A 19,411-nucleotide genomic window follows, 5' to 3' on the forward strand; every position below is an offset into this window, starting at 1 on the left:
CATTGGAGCAGCTATCACTAATCAACATTCTTTGTTTTGGGGGGCGGGGGGGGGGGGGGGACTACCTTGTCTCCTTTCTTCTTCTCTCTCTTGTGGGGGAGACATTTTCCTCTATTGGGATTGTGTTCTTCTCATACTTCTCTTTTGTATATACTCAATGTATGTTGTAATGAGGGGGTCTTGATTACTCCATCCATCCATGCATCTTGATTTTTCATCTCTCTTTTTGGGGGAGGGGTTTTCCCATGAGGTTTTCCCTCTTTTTCCACATTATGAGAGATTGCATTGCACTTTTGTACATGGGTACCTAACATGGCCTAGTAGCCGGGACCCATTATGCATTTCATTCTAGCTTTTGTAAGCTTAAGTGCATTCCCCTAAGTTGCACTTAAGGGGTGGGGGAGGGGGGGTGTTGGTGTAAATAAGTATTTACTTATTACATTTTACTTAAGTTTACTTAGGTCAATGCATTGTTTTATTATTTCTTAGGTAAGACACTTAGGAGTTTGCATACTCTTATGAGTTTTCATGTTGACAACATTAGAGTAAGAAACTCTATTTTAACACAGGGTGTCTAGAACACTGAAGTTTGCATAATTAACTAAGCTGTCATGTAGACAACATAGTTATTTACCCTCCTATTTTAGCACATGGTGTCTAGAACATAATTTTTTGTGCTACATCTTTTTAGGCTTATTCTTTTATCATTGCACTTACTCCTATGCTAAATGGAGGATGATCCACTCTTGGTGGAAATGTGCTTGGTTGTAAGACTTAATAGTATGCTAATTTCTAGGCATTCTAGAAGCATTCCAGAGGCATTTATATACAGACACTCCTAGTGTACTTTCACATTGAATTGAATATCATATTGTTATTCTGATCATACTCTTTTGGTCTACTATTGTGCTTGTGCTTGAGTTCCTTGGTCTTGGGTGAATTTTTTTGTAAGGAAAATTCTTACACAATCTTATACTCATAATCAAATGCACCAACCTCGCATGCATTCCCTTGATATAACTACTAATCCCATTATTACTTCGTAGGGAATAATCTATTTTATGAAAAACTTAATGATGAATGTTTGTGCATATTTGGGCCTACCATGCGCACAAGGTATCATATTTTGATTTCATTGCTAGATCAAATTTCCTTTGATCCATTTCTTCAAGTATAATAAAAAATAGCTTCAATTCATTTATGGATCTAATTGTTGAGATAATGGGTGTTGCACACATTGCATAATATTGTTATTTTATTATTTTATTTTTATTATGTAATGTTGTGCCTAGATGGACGTGCAACATGTAAAGATTCCCATGGAATATTCTTGATGAGTTGTATTGTAACATTGTGAAAATATTTCATGTAATTATTTAATATTGGGGAAAAGAATTAAATGCCCAATATTAAATGTGGGGTCAATGGGTTAGGTAGCACATGGTTTTAGCACATGGTTTATGTAATACCACTTAGTGGTTTTGTGGGACTTGCTACTATATAAGCAGCCACAAGGGTAGTTGTTTTAGAGAGAGAGAGAGTGACAAGGAGAAGAAAAAAGGCAAGAGTCAAGTGGGACAAGGCTTGACAGGTTAGCCAGGGGAGCATTTGTGAAGGTTGGAAGCATGGCATGGGATGTGTGGATTCATGCTTGTTCACATAGTTTTCTCGGTTGTGGCTATGGCCATGAAGGCTTCCATGGTTGTATGACAATGATATTTTTGCTGAATAATACATGGTGATGGATGCTTTTGGAGGCTGGGTTTTTTCCCTCAATGAGGGTTTCCCAGGTTATATCTTGTGTCACAATTTTGTGGGTATGTTGTCTATTCTCTTGCATGTGGATTTTAATTCTGTGTTTATTTTAGATTTATTATGGGTTATGTGGAAACGGTTATATTCTTTATTGCCAAGTTTCCTTACACTAACAACTTTTTTTTTTAAAAGGTAGAATTTATAAGGTAAAGAGTTAAAAGATAAACTCATTGATGCTATGATAACACTTTTTGGACCCAACATCTTTTAAAATCTTAGGCTCCTTGAGAAATTAGGCCAAGATTTGAAGTATATTAGGTACAGCTACATGATCGAAATGGAACACAACCCTTATTATGAGCCCCCCCCGTCCCCCCATATTCCTATTAATGAGTGGGAGAATCTCAAAAAGGATGCCACTAAGAAAAGCGTAAGACTTGATGGAGAAATAGTACCACCCAAGGAAATAATGTATACCATAATCTTAAGAATTAAATTATGTACTAAATACTCTTAATACTTGTGTGATATAACATATTTCAAACTTTAAATAGGTTGCCTGACATATTAAAGGCAACCAAAGCAAGAAAACAAAAGCACGGGCAACACAAGCTTGACTTGATTGGATATTCAAAACTTGCTACATGAATTGTAAGTATCAGTAAATGAAAAAATATATGCAAATATTTCTAAATTGTAATCAATTTGGTCTTTGATGAAATTCATTACAACAAAAATTCCTAACACTAAGAAAAAAAGTAGGCCTTCAAGTTTAAAAAATCATTTATGAAGGAGACAAGAAAATAGCCTACTGTATCATCTTAAAATGAAAGCACTTCCATGTTAATAGTGTTTAGCCCTTTGAGTAAGTGGTCTAGGGTCATGTTAAGCACCTTGAATGGGTCTTTTCATGGATTTGGTTGTTTTTCCCTTGTTATGCTTCTCTCCCTCCATTTCTAGCCTCTTTCTAACAACTTTCTCTATAAAATTGATGACTTTGACTTTTTGGGTCAAGGATGACCTTTTAGGTCAAGATTGACGTCAACTCTAACCTAGATCAAGGATAACCTCAACCCTAACCTAGGGCAGGTTTGACCTCATCCTTGACCCTAGGTCGAATTTTAAATTTCAAGGAGTTTGAGGATATCAAACTTTGGAAAGTTTCTTTTTCCCACTTTTGGGTTGGTTGATTCGGGTTTCAAAATGGTAGACTCTTAAATTGCATTTAATTTAGGTCCATTTATAGGGTTTAAGTTTAATTGGGATTTAATGCTCCCATGTCAGCCTTTTCTAGGGGTTTCTGCCCTAGATCTTTATATTAGGAAGCCCTTTTCCCTCATTTTGACATCCACCTATTATGAAGGTTATGCATAAAAGAGATATTGAAAAAATGATTATTCTATGAAGTGAAGATCTACTATCTATCAAGCATTCAAGCATTCAAGTGTTCAAGCATCCAATTCATCAAGAAGGTCCATTGTTAGCTATTCAAGCATTTTTCTATGCAAAGATCCATTCAAGAACGGTGTTGAAGATCTAATGCCATTGATTTGAGACATCCTACATACATTTATACATTCATTTGGAGCATCTATAATTGTGGATTCAAGGATTTGAATCCCCCACAAGGATTTCAATATAAGCAAGGTGAATAGTTTCATTTACTTTGTTTATACACATTGCAATTTCAATTACATTATAAGGTTGATTGAAAATTGGGGTTTGACCAAGGAAAACCCCCCATCCATAAAAAAAAACCATTTTTATTGCAGATATAGGTGTGGAACAATGAATTGAAGAGCATATTTGGATACCCATTTCATCAAACTTGTAATATCCATGAATAGGAATTTTGTCAGAGCTGTGTAGGTCAAGGTCAACTTTTTAGGGTACAATTGTACAACTATGCAAGTCAAGGTCAACTATTTAGTTAATAAATGCACTAGTTATTTACATTAGATTGTAACTTGCCAATTTCCTAATACATCATCTGAGCACCATGTACGCGTCAAATCAAATGTGCATTGTAGTACTCATATTATTAATACAAGTAAGCATTTTAAATTAAATTTGGTGTAGTAATACAAATTTAACTATAATATGTGTTGGGATTAAGAAACCATCTTGTATTGGAGTTGCAGGGGATGTAGAGGTTGTTCCTTATGAGCGTGTTCAGGTTCAAGTTGTTGGCCAAAATGATGTGGTTGGACAAGGTAAAGAGTTCTACGTTTATGTTCTTTAAAGTCTTTAAAGTCTCAATTTTTTTAAATTTAACCCTTTTATTTGTTATTGCAAAGGACCCACCTTTGCAAAGGATAGTGAGATTCACATCCATGGGTGAGAAGAAATGTCAATGACAACATGGATATGCCTCAACAAAAATATAGGGAAGGAGGAAAAAAGAAAAAGACAAAAAAGAAATGATTCTTATTTATGCAACTTATTTGATAACGACCGATGTTTTAATTATGTGCTATTGAATGATCATGTGAATCTTCTAATGAATCTTATGTTTTAATGTTCATGTGAATGTTCTAATGAATCTTATGTGTTAATGTTAGTGTTAATGTTTTAATTAATTTGTTGAAAATTTGATTGAAAAGCTCATTGTTGTTGAAGATCAAAGAGGGAGATTGTTGCAAAAGAATGTTTTCAATCATTGTTTGTCCATTGATGTCAAACTTGCTATTTGTAGGGATGATATTTGCTTATAAGATCCAAGTACTATCACTTAGTTGATTAATGAAGAGGATTTGATCAACAAGATGTAACAAGAGCACCTTTCCCTAGGTTGAGTTATGATGATGTAATGAAGTGCAACGATTAATTAAGACAATGGTTAAGTAATGTATTGATGACATACTCAAAGATATAGAGGTTGGTCACACTTAGAAACATTGGAGGAAGAAGTTGTTACAAGGACGTTGACTGCAAAGCTTAAACTAAAATCATTAGTAGGTGCCGAGCAAGTTAGTTGAAGCTGAGAAAATTCTCAGCAGAAGTTGAGTAATAGACATTTCTAGTGTGTGCCAAGTGATCTTCAAGTGTCGAGTGAAGATCAGGTGGTGAGCATCAAAAATTTTTCAGATGGTGCCGAGTGATCTTCAGGTGCCGAACATTAGGAAAAACATAGTTGGTGCCGAGTAACATAGTATGTGCCGAGCACCAATATTTCAATAGTGCTGAGCTACTGCATTATTTCAATTGATGAAGATTCGCCAAATCTAAGCTGACATAGTGGTTACATTGAATTTTGTGAATGAGTTGGAAGATAAGGATGATGAGTTGTTGGTACAAAATCTTATGTAAACCATTTTTGGGCAAATTCTAAAGGATTATTCAAGAAGTTTCTAGAGGAAATAGAATATGGGTTAGATACAATGAATCCTACCTAATCCATGTGAATTGAAACAAACCATCCATCCAAACAAACAATTTTTAATTGCAAATACAAGTGTGGAACAATGACTTGAAGAGCATATTTGGATACCCATTTCATCAAACTTGTAATATCCATGAATATTTTGTTAGAGCTGTGCAGGTCAAGGTCAACTTTTTAGGGTACAATTGTGCCTTGAGGTAAGATTGTGCCCCTCTATCTAGGTCAAGGTTGACCTCCCTTCAAAAGGAAATTTTTTTTATGGGTTCTCTCATTCTCGTCATTTCTATTCCAAAATAGGTTACAGAACTCCCTGAAACTGTACACAGACATCAGAAATCAACATTTTCTAGATTTATCCTATTTTAAGGTAAGTATTTGTCTTCTATTTATTTTAGAGTTCAAGTACTTAGTTTTCAAATAAAAAGACCATAGGATCTCCTTTCTCCCTATTCTCCATTGCTTGATCCATTTGTGCATTCACTAATACATTAGGGGTCAATTTGCGACGGCAAGCAAATGTAATGTGTTTTTGGCTTTTTTTTTTTTTTTTTTTTCAATTTTAGCTCGATGCCGTCACAATTGCGACGCTATCTCCAATACAAATGGAGTGGAATTTCGACGGCAGAAAATGTTATGTGATTTTTGACTCCTTTTTTTCAAGTATAACTCGAAAACGTCCCAATTACGATGCTAACGGGATATAAGAGAAAAAAAAACCAAAAATGCTCATTTGAAATTTTGTTTAGTCTTTGAGGATTCCGTGCAGAGGGTTTTCGAAGGTTGCTTATTTATGAGTAAATGCCCAATGGTGCTCTAAACGTTGCTATTCCGCAGAAAGGATATTAGAGAAGGGAAAAAAAAAACCAAAAATGCTCATTTGAAATCGACACAGGGACGACGTTCATTATATCTTGGTTCTTCAAAAAGGAAAGGCAGGAGACTTTAGTAGCGAGTTGACTCAACGCAAAAGCCTAATCGCCATCTATGTCCATACTTCTCATTCTAGCCTGCATCTATCTCCCTCAACTCGAGGCATTGAGAGGGGTAGAGACCTGCATCTGCTAACTGCTTGCTTGCCCTACTATTCTATGGTGATCTCTGCAACGAAAGGGCCAAGGGCAACATTCGAAGGAGGATGATGGCAAGGCACAAAACAAACAAACCCATTACTCTTAGAATCCTTTTTTCTCCAATCATTATTATTATTATTCCATAAAGAAGACATATTTTTTCAACCAAACCTAGCAAATACAATTATATCAAGGGCAAGATGAATATGAAGATTGAATAAAAAGTTAAAGTTGATTGCATATTGAGATATGCTTTCGAAAAATAGTGCCATTTCAATACAAAAGGTGCCTCATTATGAATCCATATGCAACAGTGACGGCCACCAAAAGAACAATATTAAATGATTAGCAGAAGTGGCTAACCTACATTTACCCCATGGAAAATTTGTATTCACCATAGGTTATTTGTAACTGGTAAAGTGGGAAAGATATAACTAAGCAGTCAAAGAGTCAGAAACTAGATCACCAATCAATTTTCTTCCTTTTTCTTGGAAATTGATCTTTTGTCTTCTAACATTATGAATCAAGGAGCTATTATAAACTTCTCCATCCTTGTGAGATTGTTAGATAATACTAAAAATTGATGCTTGGGCATTGGTCCCTTGGCATTATCTGGCACAAAAGAATCCAAGATAGAAACTATTGCTAGTATTAATTTGATACAGTCAATATCTAGGATAAAGTGATGATTTTGAGAATGATTGTACAAGTAGCAACACCCCTCAGTGACCATTTGAAGAGAAAAATAATAATAGCTAAGCGATGACCATAAATCATGTCCTTCAGAATCAAGTTTTCTAGATAAAAATCACAGGATGGAAATTCGAAAGCCCCTCATACCCTTGATATTTGACAGGGCAGATACATACACTAACTATAGTATTTCTTTGTATCATCATGCTTAAAGCAGACACATACATTCTTTGCCATTTGAGGCTATATCTAAATTATGGGAGGCAAAATATTAGTATCTAAATGGGGAGATTAGAAAGCTGACCATAATTTGTCAATCTATTTGTAATTTATCTTAATTTTTTGACTGTGTTCAAGAATTATTTTGTTTTCTTGCAATTTCAGGTATGGATTTTTTAATGAATGTCTAAGAAAATATGGAAATGCAAATGTATGGAAGTATTTTATAGGTCTCTTTGATTACTCGCCACTGATAGCCCTTATTGAAAGCCAAGTAAAGAAAAAGATATTATACACTATTTTGTTGGTACCCTGTGCAGCACAACAAACTTGTTCTTACTATAAGAAATTTTTCTTTTATTTTGTTTCATTACAGATCTTCTGCTTGCACGAAGGTCTCTCCCCTTCATTGGACACACTTGATAACATATGAGCTTTGGATCGCATATAGGAAGTGCATCTATACACATAAGTATAATGTTCTATGCTGCATAGATTTGAAAAGAAGATCACAACCATAACATTCAGTTCTATGCATGATAGTGTCTTAGATCTGGTTCTATGTAGTGTTCTCTATTAGAAGAATTTTCTATCCTAGTTACTAAATAGTTTCTATTTGAAAGTATTTTGGTTGTACTGGCTATGTAGTGCCCCGCCAAGGAACCCTTGGAACTAAGCGTAAAACATGCAGGGGATTTTGTTAAAGCAATTGCATCATTACACACTTAAATTAGGACAACAATGCTAACAAGAAGAACAAAAATGAACAAAAAATCACTATCACTTTGTGCTTGTACACAAACAGTTGTAAACACCAGCATCTACATGTGAAAATCTACGATCTCACTTGTTGCCTGTTAGAAGAGCCTCCTATACATTCACCATACTCTTGATGGTGTGTTAAATTTTGTGAAATGATGATGAAATCACTAGAAAAAAGAAGCTAAAATAGTGGCCTAGTTATGATATGTAAATCTTTGGGTCATGCAATAATAAATGTGGCATGAATGAGCATCGATTTTTCTTTGACTTCATGCCAACCACATAAAGGACAATTTACATGGAGCCTTCAAATTGAATCTAGTAGTTGTAGGGTCAAATCAAACTATCAATGAAGCTCTAAGTTGTTTAAGAGGATAGGTGGGACCTATGGTGAAAAATGTCACAATTCTGGGTACATTGGTGCATTTGGGAACTTTCTGCATGCTGAAATGAAGACTTGAGGGATTTTGGAGTGCATTCAAACCTTTATGGGTGAACATAATACAGACATCAACACCAATCAATATAATCAAATGAAACTTAGATGCGATCGATGAATAATGCAGATGTTGAAGTTCTAAACCATCCAAATAGCCCTAATAATTGTTGGACCTAATTTATTGCCAACCACTATAGTGTTCAGCATTTAAGGTTTGATTCTTCACAAATGGCCATTCACATCAATGCATTTAAAAAAATATATCATGCCTCCAAGAGTCTACCTTCAATAAAATGTGACTGAAATGTTTCTCCAAATAATAGTATCTCCAATGTTGTCAGACATTGAATATAATTTTAGGCTACTAAAGTTATCAACTTGCACAAATGCCGAACATTAGAAATATGGGGACAATATAACATATCACACCTTAATTCCTTGCCCCATGCAAAAAAATCTAATAATGGACCCTTCTACCGTCTCTTGTCTCTTGTATTCTGAGTTCCATGGAAAATTAGTTTCATACATATCATTGAAGGAAAAGAGCTTCTAGAAGTCTTTTCACTACCTACTCTAAGGAGCATGCTCAACACGTTGAACAGTCTCAAACTCTAAGAAGTCAACATCCCCTTTACCATTGTTAACATTTATGCCACCAACTATGAAAATAACGTTGTTGGAATCTCTTCAAGTATGCTAAAACCGTCACATGCCTAAATAGTTGTAAAATTTTTTGGAAAAAAGGAAGTTGTCAAGTGAAGAATCTAAATGGTGAATTAGTGGTAGATATTATGGATTCATCTAAACATGGTTAAATCCCTCCTATCAAAGGAAAATATTCTTGGACCAGTAAAGATCTCGCAAGTAATTCATTGCTAAAAGACTTGATAGATTTGTGCTTGCTGAAAATCTCACCTTCTTCCCAGACCTGTTCTCTAAAAAAAAATACACAGCTCACCATTGTTGAATATGCGGAACAAGCTTTAGTGGATGAAAGAACAATATTGAGGAGACCGTAGAGCATGGATTGGAGAAAATATAATACAAGGATACAAATAAGAGATTAAGTCAAAAATAAATGATGGACCCCTAAATCGGGTTCATTACAATTGCTAAAGAAGTTGCATCATTAAAGCAATTACATCATTACACACTTAAATTAGGACAACAATGCTAACAAGATGAACAAAAATGAACAAAAAATCACTATCACTTTGTGCTTGTGCATTACAACCAAGGACCCCTAAACTGTTCCCACATTCCATTGTTTTGCTTGACACAAATGGCCTGTTCTCAGACCAATAGGGATGAAGGTGCCAATTACCAGTTGGAGGCACTGATTAATGCATGTGTTGAAATATTGGTGGAGGCATTAATCTGGCAAACTTTCCCACAAGCTGAGTTAATATTCACCCAAGACTGTGCTAACTCCAACATATGGCTGAATACATAACATCCTCTTCAGTTAGGGTCCAATAACATGATTGTCAAGGTCAAATAACTTCAGTATAACAACATACATATACATCAATTTGCTACATTACAATATCCATGAATACATGCATGACTCTTACTAAAATTGGAAGAGAGAGAGAGAGGTACAAAAGGAACTCATGTAGGTGCCACTGAATCCGATTTAATACTTTTACACCGGTCCCCAACAGTGCCTTGTCACACCACTCAATCATGTGGTACTCTCAGGTTTGCCTCACTATGCTTGTGGAGATAGTCACAAAGCCCCAAACAAGAACACAAGGCATACAAGGAGGTATAAGAATACTCACACCAATCAATGTATATAGAGTGCAAATAAATCATAGGCTTATTTAAGAGAAAACATGGAGCAACACAACATGAAGCAATGGCCACAATGCAACATCTAAATATACTCAATCAACCAATACCCAAGAGGTGCTATTCCTACTACTAGGACGTCGGTGATTGAGTACAGTGCATAGGGAATGTCATCACATGCCCATACATGTGTCAACTATCCTCACAAGTCACCCATTGCCTTGAGGAAGTGCTCATGGTATTATGCTCATGGATTTAATTGTGAAACTACCCTCACAAGTCACCCATTGCCTTGAGGTAGCACTCTTGGTATTCTTGGGGATTTAATTGTGAAACTACCCTCACAATTCAGCCATAGCCTTGAGAAACTGCTTATGGTGTGCTCGGGGGTTCTATTATGCATACTGCCCTCAGAAGTCACCCATAGCCTTGTAAAAGCATGTATGGCATGCTTGGGGATTCTATTATGTGTACTATCCTCACAAGTCACCCACAGCCTAGAGAAACTGCCCACGACATGCTCATAGATTCAATCATACAGCTACCCTCACAAGTCATCATAGCCTTATGAAAGTCGACATACTTTTGAGATGGAAATAGAGACCCACTTCTTTTTCTATTTCCCCTCCTACCATGAGATCAAAGGGAGATTTCATTGTCTTTTTAGACACTGTACATCCCTGTCGACCTTCTTTAGATACATTGATCAACATTGTCTAGTGCTTTACCTCCGAGAGACTACTCATCTTCATGATCACATCTTACAGTTGCTCTTCCCTTAGAGCTGGGTTTTGGATCAATATATCATTGACTTCTACTCACCTTGTTTTCCTTGTCAGAGGCACAAAGCGACCGCTTTGTATTCTAGTCCCAGGGCATGCTAGATTTGTGAGACCACATTATGGAACTCTAAATTTTGGCACATTTAGAGTCCCTTATACCATGCCAAGGGGAGAATCTTCATGTGTGACTATGTAAATCCTCATTTTTTCACCATTCTAAATCCTAAAAATGAATTTGATGCATGCACTCAATGATCAATTTTTAGATCTTACCCACTACTTATAATCAAAAAATATACTGATTAAGAGAATTTTAGGGATTCATGATTAAATATTGCTATTAATGTCAAAAGTGTGAGCCAGATCACAAGTGTCAACATCAATGTCAAAATGAGGACTAGAAGAGATGCAATTCCTATATTACAACTAAGCATAATTAATGATGGAGGATTCATGTTAAGTTTTTGAAGGGGTGGTCTATTGAAACATATGTACTAGCATAGTATGGAAACATATTATGCAATTCTTCATACAAATCAAATTCACCAAAGGAACTATTAACACACAGTTAGATATTGGAAAGAGAAAAAATTAAGGAAGAAGATTGTGAACTTCCATTTTGGTATGGAAAAAATGGCAGCATGAAATTACATGCTCAACATCTCTTACACTACAGTTAGCGAATATGGGAGTTCAATTTTTCATTTGACTTTAATTCAATCAATTTTAAAAATTCAAGTGGATTTTTCCACAAATACACAAAAATATGAATCTCTACCTGCGAAAAATATTGACAAGACCAAAACAAGTATAAGATATCCATAACAATTGCTCAAATATGCAGATGGATGTGAAGCGGTGAGCAAAAGGTAGTAGTTCCCACATCATCATTGGAAATAACTACACTTGGAGAGTATGACAAAAAAGACTTCAAACACTCTAGTTTTTAGCGATTAAAATATATACATGTCGTGTGTAGTTGTACATACCTTTACACAATGATTGGAGAAGGAATAGTGACTATCAAACATAGTCAGATAAATTTGAAGATTATTATGAGAACCCTTGAATTACTATAGCAGAAATACCTAGGCATCTGACTGAATACACACAAGGACATAGTTGTTATTGATCAATGCTAATGATTAGAATATTGCTCTTTAGAAATATCGTATGAATCAATGCATTGCTTCATATTGATAATAGAAGGTCATCGTGTATAATGAATGTATATATAAACTTTGAGGAAGAATCTATTGGAAGGCTACAATATAATAACATGACTCCATTGGCCAACATGCCAAGAGGGTGGATCTCAATAAGATCTCACATTACCAAGAAATATCCCAATATATTAATATACCAAATCACAATATCCACAACATTGCATAGATCCCCTTTTACAAGCAAAGGCAATGTGCAACAAGCATACTCAGTTGGCATCTTAGCCAAGAGTATGAATCCGTAAGTGATCCAAAGTACATTTCACATCACATAGCCATATAATAGCACATGTAAAGTTTAAGTGTATTACCACAAAGAATATAACCTCAAAATGACAAATGTCCAATCATGCACATATGCACACTCAATCGACCTCTATACCGAGAGTTCAGATCCCAATGCACCTGAAATGAAAATTCCACAACAATTATACCCAATGCTCCACATGGGGATAACATATCACAATGCACAAAATCTAGTGTTAATAAAATGGCATTCATGGCCTAAAACTAGTTTTAGAAATTAATAAAACCGATCTGGACTTTACCTATATACAGTAATCAGAGGTGCAATTAGTTAAACAATGATACATTGACCCAAAAAGAAACGATAATAGCTATAGATTATGAAGGGCCAATGTGACTATCTCCTCTAAGAACTGTCAGGGATATAGAAACAGGTAGATGTGTGAAGCTAGTTGGAGTTGATGTCAGGTACCTTACATCACTACAACACACATTAAGTGTAGCTACTCACCAATTAAATAATTTTTAACCAATGATAAAGGGTGATGCTAATATCTTGGACTGGTGACTGATATCTAACTCATCTAGACATGACTTACATCCTTGAGAGTCTGAAAATTGATACTATGGCATTTTGGATGATATACTTGAGTGTGACTTTAGTTCCTTCAAATTAGTACTCTTCGTTGTCAAATGGTATAGGCTATGACTTAATCCAAATGATCCTGATAGAATTGTTATTGAACATGATAATGGATTTACAATGGTTAATACAAGGTCATTTGAGCCAGTTGGGGATGACCCCTATGTTCTTCCAAGCCAATGTGAGCAAGTATTTTACTCAAAGGTTCCACATAAACCGGGTTGGTCATTTGTTGTTAGACATGAACTGAGAGGAAGGCCAATAAAGTATAATGCGATGGAAGAAGAAGATACTGAAGAAGTAGAAGATGATGTAGATGGTGATTACGATCGATAGTTATTGGATGATGTTCCTGACACAAATTTTCATGAAGAAGAAGAAGAAGAAGATGATGATGATGCTGCCACTGATGATGATGATGAAGATAATGTTGATGTTGATGATCATGATGTTGATGATGACGGCGATGATGACAACAACGATGACGATGACAACAATGATGGCGAGGATGATGATGACAATGATGATGATGATGATGATGAGGATGATGATGATGATGATGATGATGATGATGATGATGATGATGATGATGACGAGGATGATGATGATGATATTTATATGTATGCCATCAATCCTTAATCTATTTAATATTCATTTCTTGATAGAAATATATTTGTCTTATATATATGGTTACATAGTTTATTCACTATCTATTTAAAATCTACAAGTTTCAACTACAAATAGAATACTGCTAATCTAAATTAACTATTAATCTAAATTAATTAAATAAAACTATTTAAAACACATATTGATGCGTGAATGTATTGAGCCTTATTTTCTTTCAGGTCAAAAGCATTTGTAAGTGTTTAGTTTAGAAAAGGGAATTCATTAAATATCTATAAAAGGGAGTTGTACCTAGAATAAAATTCATAGGGAAAACATAATATAAGTGCTTACCCAATTTTTTGGTTAATAATTTTTCCTCTATAGGTGATGCAGAGACCCTAGGTGGACTTGCAATCATTCATAACAAGAGGGACTTCCATAGTGTTCTCACAACACCAACCAAGCATCTTCATAAGATCCCTCTCCTTGATCAAAGCCAACTCCATAACCTATCAGAGTGCACACCAAATCCTTATGTCACCTTAGGTTCTACATCTTTGGAATAATCCCATGAATGTCCCTCAATCCATCCAATGGATTCATCCAAGCAATCTAATCAACAAACTATCAAATGCTCACAATGCCTCAATAGGCGCCAAACTTGACTTCACCTTAACTAGGTGTTTCCTCCACCTCCACACACATCAAGCAACTTCAAATAGCATGTCTCCAAGGTGACTAAGCCCTCATCTCATCAGTTGATACAAAAACCCAGTTTTAGCCCTTCACTAGGCCTACTTCCCTAGTAGGCTTATAATGTGAACCTGATTTAAGTGTTATATTGTGTACCTTTTAATGTTTCTAATTTTTATGTGATGCTAATGATGGATGTGATTATGATTATGATGTGATTATGCTCACAATAATTGAATTACATTTGCAGGAAACTGAACCCCTTTCAGGAGCATCCCACACAGTCTCATGGATCAACAGGTATAAGTCAATACTCCTTATAGATAGTCTATTTAATACACTTATCAATAGTAAGATTGATGTCTTCTCAGATCTCTCCCATTTGCAGGTACCAGCAAATAGGTATTTGTCAGAAGTGTCTTCCTCGAGTGAGGGAAATATAGGAATAGAAGAGGAAAGTGAGACATGCAATTTATCTAGAACAGGGAGATTAACTAGAGGTCAAAGGACTAGAAGGAAATTCAATAAATACATGAAATTTTTCCTTGCTCAAGGGGGGTCATGTTCTTATGATGATGAGATGGAAGGCAACATCGAGGTGCCCTTGAGGTACCAACATCTACAGAGACATTGGGTACCCAAGGAACTTCCTCCAATAAACACTGATTTTTGTGTTAACAAGAGGATATATTGCATAGCACCATCATCACTACATGGTTTTGGCCTATTTTCTATGGATGACATAAAGGTGTCTTACAAAAAAGTTTTCAAATTGATGGAGTATGTTGGAGCATGTTACGATTACAAAAGTTGGATGCATATTGTTCAATATAAAAAAAGTATGCACAGGTATGCCCTCTCAGCAAATTATATACAATAGCAAGACAATAATCAAAGTAAAAGTGTGGCTATATACATTGATGGAAGGCCAAAAGCAAGAGGGAATATTACGGGTTTTATAAATACTACACAACCTAGGTCAACTATAAAGCAACCCAATTGCATATTTGAGGTGCGCGAGGGAAATCGTGTATTCATCTGTGCTATAAAATCAATATGTGCAGGGGAAGAGCTTCTTATTGATTAAAATTTGAACCACATAGATACAAACGAGGCTACTATTATGGGGGTGGTACATACTATTAAACCAACTTCTAATCAATGACTCCAAATAACCATTTAGTCAATAAATTTTTGGCTAATATTTTTATACTTGATCTTTGACACAGGGGCACAATATGGAGCAACCACCCAGAGGGGATGCTGGCGATGTTCCCGGCTCATCTACACATGAGCAGGTAAAACTCATTGTAATTGTGCAAACTAGATAGAAGCAAAATGTTATTTTTTTAATGTTGTTTTCTTCATTGTTTTGGAGTAATTTTGATAATACTAATACTATTGTTTTCATAGAGGGCTAGTGGTCAGAGGGAGGGAAAGGAAACTGTAGCCCCTGATCAACAACCCCCTCGTAAGGAGGACCCTTTTTATATTGATTTAGCAGACACCGATGACCCGATCGGTTTGACTAAAAAGTTGCTAAAGAAAATTGACAGAGAAATTTTACGTTTGGCAACCATAAAGCCTACTACTCAGGAAATAAGAGAAAGGGGATCTGAATTGATGCACACCTCTGAAACCTTAAAGGTAAGTATTAATGAAAATTTTAATTATAAGAAGAGTTCAATAATGGTTTTTATGTTATGCTCTTTTATGGCATTAATTAAAATATGGATGCATTGTCTTTACAGAGTTTTCTGCATGATTTCGAGCCCTGTTCCCATGATGAGGGTGCTGTAGGTGGTTCAGGTAGATCGCATGTTCCATTCCCCACTTTTGTTTTCCACTGAATATATATAGGAATGATCATAATCATTGACAATACATGCTCGAACAATCTTTTTTTTAATGCTCTAACAATCCTTCCCATGCTAGTCCACACATTCTATATTTATGCATGTTCTAACAATTTTATTCTTCAGCTTCACATCAATTGAATCCTATGATGACACCGCCTACATCTAGGACAACCACAAATCTCTTTTCAACTGCTGAGTCAGCAACACACAACTTACAAGCATCGACTGTTGCACCATCTACTGGTACACAAATCCCTCTTTTTCTCTCTTATGACAGCAACAAACAGTTTTCTTTTTACAACTTTTTAACATCAATTATCATTTGTTCTTTTATACTTCGTGACAAAGACTTATGAAACTTATGAAACTTTTTGCAAAAGGAGTTGCAGCATCATTTCCTGGATGTTCCTATGTTCCTAGTATGGGAACGGTGAAGGATGTCATATTGATCGTCAGTGATGATGAAGGCATTCCATTAAAAGTAGCCAAAGTTCCAGGTACTTTAAAGTTATTATTATTCTATAGTGATATAATAGTAATTTAGTTTTTGATCACTCTTCATTGACTAATGATCCCATGATTGTTTTGTAGGGAATAATGTTTTTTGGAGAAAACTTGGTGATGAGTGTTTGCGAATATTCAGGCCCACCCTGCGTACCTGGTGGAACATCATATCCTAACTAAAACCCCAAACCACTATTTTGATTTCATATCATTGCTATAATAGTTTTCCTTTTCATCCATTTATTGAACTATATTAAAGGTAGCTTCACTTCATTTATGAGTCTAACATATTTTTTTTTACTTAAAATGTGGAATAACCAACACAAACCATTGAAGGATGATCTTATAGAGAGCATGACCCAACTCTTTGGACCTCGTGCATTCAAGAGAAACAAGCTCTTTGAAAAAGATAGTTTATGTTTGAAGTATATTAGGGACCAGTATGGAAAAAATCTATGGGATAACCCCAGGTACGAGCGTCTGCCCTATGTTCCTGAGGTTGAGTGGTAGGCTCTGATTCTGGATGGAAAGTATAAAGCTGACAAGAAAAATAATATTACACCAGTGGAGAGTACAACAAGATATGTGATACTGTTGAGAATCTAATTATGTACTAATTAACCTCTATATTTATACTATCTAACATATTTCAAACTTTTCATCGATTGCCTAACACATCAAAGGCAACAAAGGCAAGACTAGAAAAGCACGGGGCACACAAGCTTGGCTCTGGTGGTTTTTTGAAACTTCAAGCAAGAGTTGTAAGTATTAGTAAATGAAAAATTTTATCAAATTTTTTATATAATGTGATGGGAAATGCTAGGATAGACTAGCTTGTATATGCTCCTGATCCTCAACTTGGATCTCAATGTTCCTCCACACCAATATATGATGTAGAGTAACACACTTTGGAAGCATTGGTGTAAGATAAAACTCCTAGGCTTAGTTTTCCACTTCCACCATGATGACGGGCCACACCACCTGTACCAACTCACAACCAAAAAAATGCAACAAGATGGAGATAGAGAGATGACAAAATGCTTCATAAAGCATTCATTAGAAGAGATTCCATTTGAAGAGCTTACAATTCAAGAACTTCTACTTCTCGAACCTTCTACTTCTCAAGCTTTCTTACAAGAGATTACATTCAAAGAGCTTCTATTTTCGAACTTGATTACAAATGATAATAAGCCTTGCTTAAATAGGCACTTCTAACCCAAGACATTACAAATGCAACCAATGTGGGATAAAAGGTAAATACAACTAGCTTTAAATAAATATTAAATTCCCACCCAAATACAACTAAGCACCCAACAAATATTAAATACATGATTTAAGGATCTTTCCACAAACTTCTAAGACGCCACCTACACACCTCGATTAATGGAATGACAACTATTTTTATTATTTTCTATTTATGCCTCCCATGCACCTCGAAAATAGAAATTCCTCTTTTCTCCCTTTTTCCTATTTTTTCTATTTTTTATTATTTTCCTTCCATTTTCGTCACTTTCTCTCTCCACAATTTTTTTTTCCTTTTTTTTTTTCTCTTTTTTTTTTTTTTTTTTTCAAATTTAATTTTCCCATGCAAGATGCTCTTGCATCAGACTCCCTTGGTAGATAGAAAAGTGTGTCCCACACTTTGATGTCAAAAGAAAGATATACAACCATCTTCATTTACACCACAAGCTTCCACCTCAATAGGGACAAGAAAAACCAACATGCAAATCTTCCACATTTTTTTTTTGCTGATGCATGATGCTCGTGCATCCGACTCCCATGGTAGGAAAGTTTTGTGAATATGGATTCACAAAATGAAGTAGCTGCTGTTGATATATATTTTTTTCTCTTCCTCCAACACATAGCTAGAACAAGTATCTGGTGCGGATATATTTCCTTCTTTCTTCTTTTCCAGCAACTGGCTTGAACAAGTGTTTGTTGCTGAAATTTCCCCTTTGCAATGAACTCTATCCAAGTATAAATCTCATCCTCGTTCAATCTTGTTGAATTAATCACACCTGTAATAAACCCAGCAACACCATACCAATCTTCCTTTGCATACCACACATGACTAACAAGATCCTCATGCAAACCATCATCAATATCTTTTAAACTCATATCAAAGACAACATCCCATGATTCATAAAAATTTACCTTTTTGACATATTCATCTGCGCTTGCCTCTTTCATGTCGTCAACAATGCATGTAACTACTTCAGTTGCTTGATCTCCAATGAAGGCACTATATTCTTCCTCCATTGCTACAATCTTCAAATCATCTTGCTCTATTTCAGGTTCATAAATCTTGCCATCTTCATGCTCTTCCTCTTCTCTTTCATCTTCTTCAACTTTAGGTTCGCAAATAATATCCTCTACATCCTCTTGCTCTTCTTTTGTACCACATGTCTCATACTCCATCAAATCTTCTTTCTTTTCCACATCCAAGGAATTATCAACATCTCTTTTCTGGTAATGCGCTCTTCGTTTCCACAACTTAGCTTTTAATTCATTCACTTGCTTCTGCAAATCAACTATCAATGCCTCTTGATTTCTTTCTCTAATTTTCTCTAGTCGAGGAATCCTCAGAATCCATCCAATCAGAAAAGTCATCTTCTTCTTTCTCTTCTCCATAATCAAGTCTTTAGAAGACAAATCTCATGCAACACAAGAACCTTGTGCAAACTGCCTCACAGTCAGCGATCTATCTACACAATCAAAAACTTCTTGACAAACTTCACCCA

Source organism: Cupressus sempervirens, chromosome 6 (genome assembly GCF_028749045.1).
Source record: "Cupressus sempervirens isolate cs-2001-9-10 chromosome 6, ASM2874904v1, whole genome shotgun sequence".
Lineage (NCBI taxonomy): Eukaryota > Viridiplantae > Streptophyta > Pinopsida > Cupressales > Cupressaceae > Cupressus > Cupressus sempervirens.